Genomic DNA, 6,030 nt, shown 5'->3' on the forward strand with positions numbered 1-6,030 from the left:
GGCCCTTGGCAGAGCGGCAGGCCGGGGGAAGGGACCCGGGGCCGGGGACCCCGACCCGGGGCCCGACCGGGCCCCTGGACCCAGCCGGGGCTCCCAGACCCAGAGGCGCTGGGGAAGCCTCCCCGGGCACTCCGGACCCTGCCCCGGGCACCCTGCCACACGGCAGGACCCAGGACGGAGCACGGGGTGGGGAGGCTGCCCTCCCCGGGGCCCCCAGGGGCCCGACCGGAGCTCCTGAACTCAATCCAGCGATTGGAGGCTTCCCGGCCACAACGGAACCCTGTCCCGGGCCTTTGGCAGTGCCGCAGGCTGGGGGACGGGGCCAGGCGACGGAGACCCCGACCCGGGGCCCGACCGGGCCCCTGGACCCAGCCGGGGCTCCCAGGCCCGGAGACACAGGGGGAGCCTCCCCGGGCCCTCCAGACCCCGCCCTAGGCACCCTGCCACGCGGCAGGACCCAGGACGGTGCCCGGAGTGGGGAGGCCCCCCTCCCCCGGGCCCCCAGGGGCCCGACCGGAGCTCCTGAACCCAATCCAGTGAGGGGAGGATCCCCGGCCACAACGGAACCCCGTCCCGGGCCTTTGGCAGTGCCGCAGGCCGGGGGATGGGGCCAGGGGATGGAGACCCCAACCTGGGGCCCGACCGGGCCCCTGGACCCAGCCGGGGCTCCCAGGCCCGGAGGCACAGGGGGAGCCTCCCTGGGCCCTCCGGACCCCGCCCCAGGCACCCTGCCACGCGGCAGGACCCAGGACGGAGCCCGGGGTGGGGAGGCTGCCCTCCCCGGGGCACCCAGGGGCCCGGTCGGAGCTCCTGAACCCAGACGAGCGAGGGGAGGCTCCCCGGCCACAACCGAACCCCGTCCCGGGCCTTTGGGAGTGCCGGGGGACGGGGCCGGAGACCCCGACCAGGGGCCTGGCCCCTGGACCCAGCCGGGGCTCCCAGGACCGCAGGCACAGAGGAAGCCTCCCTGGGCCCTCCGGACCCCGTCCCGGGCACCCTTCCACGTGGCAGGCCCCGGGGATGGGGCGGCATCCGGGCCCATCCAGCTGCCGGCTGAGGACCGAGAGGGGTCCCAGAGTACCCTGTCCCTAGTAATCCGGAGGAAGGCTACCCCCCTTTCTTGTAACCCGCGCGCTTCAGGTGACGGAGGGGACCCAAGGGGCGAACGCACCCGGCCTCCTGGAGCCCTGGCTGGGATCCGGGAGGCGAATGGACCCTCATCGGGACTTCCAGGCCTGTTGAAAATTGAAACAACGATGTGATTAAGCATTCACTAAAGACATGAATTCCCCTTTAGGACCGAGTTTCTTCCGTTATGTTGACTAAAGTCTGGACTCCATTTTGTATTGTCATGTCTCCACGTGCTCAGCACGAGAAGAGTCCTATCTTCGTGTTAGTTGCTCTTGTAATCTTCCTAGTAACAGTCTATAAATAGCTCCTTTTTCCGTCTGGCGCATGCCCAGGCTTGACCACATCTGTTATCAGTTAATCCTCGCTTGACCATGTTTTCGCGGGCTTAGAGATGTGCTAACTCCGCCCACATATTGATTCTGTATCGAAAATGTCCATAAAAGGTAATGTTCTTCGTCTCATGTTGTATCCACCCACTTATGAGCCCCTCTGTTGTGTATAAAAGGGGACTGTGTTCGCAAGTTCTGTGTGCTACTCTATGCAATACCGAAGGGTGTTGTATGGATTGTAGGACCACCCTTAAGGGTTAATAAACTTTGTCTTTGTACTTTGCAGTTTCCGTGCCAACTTCCTTGTAGATTCCATTACAGGAGAGCGAACCCTTGTGTCCTGCGGGCCTAGCTGGGGCCTGTATTCATCAATTGGCACCCGTCACGTGGGGCTCATCGGCGACTCGGATGCTCGAAGGACTGGTCGTGACGAAGGTGAGGAATTTGGCCGGGGATGTGATCACTGCCAGAGGCATTTTAGTCCTGGCATCCCGAGGTTTTCTTCCTTCCCTTCCGAATTGACCATCTGGGTGGCGCCGGTCCTCGACTGAGACCTCTTCTGTCGGTTCTGCCATGACAGCCGTTTGGGCGAATTTTGGAGCTTGGCAGTTGGAATCTGGACACTCTTGATTGGTAAGAACCGTTGTACGGTACTTGCTCCGAGTTTTTGAAGCCTGGGTTGGCTATTTGAGTTTGATTTGTGATGACCGGTCATATCTTGTATTGATTACTGTGGGAATATATGCGTTGCAACACATATAGGCAGGTAATGTGGAGATATTTCTCCGGAGCTGTGTAAATTTGAACGGCGCAAAGTTTAAGTGCCATTTTTTGATAATACTGCATATTTTGCATTATTTTTGGACATGCCTGCTTTTAGCGCACTCCGTAAGTGGTGCTGCTGCTTTGGAAACCGGTTAAACCTCGAGAAACCTGCTCCAGCCCCCCCAGAGGGGACTCCTAATAGGGATATGTATGTGAAGCATGGTCTTTCTTCCATAATGTACAGCACAGTATGGAGGAAATACACCAAAAAGGATCCTGAGTTGCGCTGGCCTTTGTATGGATCATTTGATATGCGTAAGATTGAGTATGTGGAACAGTGTATGTGTAAACGGCGTGCTCGTCAAGATATGTTTGAGTGTGTGCGATTATGGGTGAAGGAAGTGCGTGAGCGAGAAAAACGTGAGAAAGCGCTGTTTGATAAAGAGCAGCGGAAGAATGATCATGTGCGTGCGCAGGAAGCGAAGCGTCGGAAGGAAAGAGAACAGATGGAGAGACAAGAGAAAGAGCGTAGGCTGCAAGTGTCGGGTCAATATGCTGTTCGGCAGCCTCTTTATCCTGTCCTTACTAATCTTGATGATGATTTTTTCCTATTAGATCGTTCCCCGCCACCTTATGTGGGTGCGTCTGCTCCGACAGTTCAGGATTCTGGATCGGGTAAAGATAAGATAGACACGCGATCCATGTTATCTCTTGAACGCTCAGGTGAGCTTCGGAAACTTTCTTATCGTGCAGTTTCAAATAAGATGTCTTCTGCAGAGTTATTACCGGTTCTGGAAGGATGGCAGGATAGGGAGAAATTGTATTTTGCTGCCGTTTTCTCTGATGAAGTGGTTGCTGCCTTTCGAAAATATTCTGATGTTTTTGAGCCACAGGAGATAGTGTCGGATTCTAGAGCACTGCGTAATGGTACTTTCTCTCCCTCTCAGGTGCCTGATGCGGTCCGACGTCTGTTTGCGCTACGGGATGAGATGCTTCAACTGCGGGACAAAGCGCGCCGGAACAAGGAGGAGGAGAGCTTGACCTTGCAGGCGGACGACCAGCAGCCGTCTTCCTCCCAGTCAGATAAGGGCGAACTAGTGCATGCTAAACCCATGCGAGAGGCGGCACCTTAGTATGTTCCTCCTAAAGGAGCGGGAACTAGTGCGGATATTACTTCTGCCGATGCTAAGGGATATTTTGTGTACAATTGGGTTTATACTCCCTGGCATAGGGCTGATGTTATGGCATTAAAGAATGCATTGCCTGACCCCCGCAAGAATCCAGCGGCCTTTTACGAAGAAGTCGAAGGAGCCTTGAATTCTTGTACTATGACCTTAGCGGATATAGATCTGTTCTTTGGGCTTATCTTACCACCGGATATGTGGCGATCTGTACGGAAGGTGGATGATCAAGCCGCTTTTAAGGCTAGGTGGTCTGAGATTGAGGATGAGGATAGGGAGAGGAAGCCCGCGCAGAAACCGCCTCAGATTATCTTAGATCTCCCCGCTGCTATTTTGACCAAGTTGAAAACAATTATTCCCCCTAAAAAGATTGACTGGAACATGTTAGCCTCGTGTAAACAGAAAGTTGATGAATCAGTTGCAGATTTCTTTACGCGCTTTGAGGAGACATTTCATGATTTTAGTGGTCAGTCACTTACGGATGATACGGGTCGACACCATTTTGCTGATAAATATGTGGCGAATTTATTACCGGAAATAGCAGCTCGTTTAAAAGCGAGTGAAAATTCTTGGTCCACCGCGTCTCCGACATCCCTCCTGACTATAGCTCAGTATTATGAGCGTCAGGAACAAGAAGCGAAGGGGCAGGAGGAGAAGAAATCGAAAGATTTAAAAACAAAGGTGATGTTAGCGCAAGTGTATGGTCCGCCTCGTCGGGGTGTCAGTAGAGGTAGGGGAGGATTCTATGGTCCCCCTTCGGGTCGATCAGATTTAAACAGGAATCAATGTGCGTATTGTAAACAGTCGGGTCATTGGGCCAGAGATTGTCCGGCGTTGTATGCATCTCGCCAGGGGCATAATCAAGGTCCACCGAGAGGTAGAGGGGGTTTCCCGAATCTCAGAGGGAATTCTAATGATCGTGCTCGCTTTGATCCTACCGTGCAGCCGCGAGATAGACCTAATGTCTTTGATCGACAGCACCAGTATCAAGTGTCAGGGACGGACCGCTCTGGGTACCATGATTCGCAGCATGCATAGGAATGCGTTGGATGGGGGTTAGAATCAGTTGAAGTGCCGGTTGATCAGAAGGGTCCTTATGTCTCAGCGAAGGTTTTGGGTTCTACTGATCGGTTCCTAGTAGATACAGGAGCGACTCGTAGCGCGCTGTCTAAACAATTGGTTCCGAGGGCTCCCCCATCTGGCTTAATGGTTACATCGGTAGGGTTTGATGGTACACTCTCTCGAAGCCCTCTTTCTCGACCCCTTGCATTCCAGGTTGATCCCTTTTCTGCACCCTGTCCGTTTTTGCTTGCCCCGAACACGCCTGACAACATTATGGGTCTTGATATGCTCAAGCACTTCAGAGCTGCGATCCGCTGCTCCCCCGCTGGAGTACGTGTGATATTAAACGATAATCACCCTCTGACAGAACGGATGTGTGTGGTTGCAGAGGATACTGAGTTAGCTTCTCTCCCTCGTACTTTGTGGGCCATTTCGGATACCGATGTGGGACAGATGGTGATTCCGCCTGTCCATATATGTGTCCAGGAGGGGGCGGTGTTACCACGCCTCCCTCAGTATCGTATTTCCCAGGAGGGGGAGGAGGCCCTTATACAGATTGTGCAGGATTTGATTAAGGTGGGAGTAGTGGAGGAAGTTCCCTACAACGTCTGTAACAGTCCGATTTTACCCATCTTGAAGAAAGATACGGATGCCAAAGTTTATCGGTTTATCATTGATTTGAGGGAGGTGAACAAGATCGTGATACCTCAGTATCCAGTGGTTTCTGATATCACGACGTTGCTCACTTTGGTCCCGCCAACGGCGACCACGTTTTCGGTTATTGATTTGAAAAATGCCTTTTTTTCGATCCCTATTCATCCTGATAGCCGATGCCTTTTTGGTTTCACTCTGAATAATAGGTCTTATCGATTTTGTAGAGTTCCTCAGGGCTACACAGAAAGCCCTAGCATTTACAGTCAAGCATTGAAAAGGCAATTGGATTCTTTTGTTCTGCCTGAGGGTGTCGCCCTTATACAATATGTCGATGACATCTTGTTGGCCGCTGACACTCCTGAGCTGTGTGAGAAGAGTACGTTATCCTTGCTTTCCTTTTTGGCATTTCATAATCACAAAGTATCGAGGAAGAAATTGCAATTCTGTAGACCAAAGGTGACTTATTTGGGTCACCTTTTGTCTAAGGAGGGGCGTGCACTCACACCAGATCGTATTCAAGCAATTTTGGACACGCCAGTGCCTTCCACACAGAAGGACGTGCGTGCATTCTTGGGTCTTGTTTCTTTTTGTAGGCAATGGATATTAGGGTTTTCACACATAGCCAAGCCATTATTAGCCCTTTTGACAAAAGACACACCTATTCCGCTTCCCTGGTCAAATGAGTGTGACATTGCCTTCCAGCAATTGCGACAGGCCCTTTGTTCAGCACCAGTGTTAGGGACCCCTGATTATACAAAACCCTTTTCGCTGTATGTGAATGAGAAAGATGGATGTGCATTATCAGTTTTAGTGCAGATGCACGGCGGCAAGCAGCGCCCTTGTGCATATTTTTCGGCTGTACTTGATCCTGTTGCCCGAGCATTGCCTGGTTGTTTTCGCTCGGTTGC

Source organism: Triturus cristatus, unplaced genomic scaffold, assembly GCF_964204655.1.
Source record: "Triturus cristatus unplaced genomic scaffold, aTriCri1.1 SCAFFOLD_521, whole genome shotgun sequence".
NCBI lineage: Eukaryota > Metazoa > Chordata > Amphibia > Caudata > Salamandridae > Triturus > Triturus cristatus.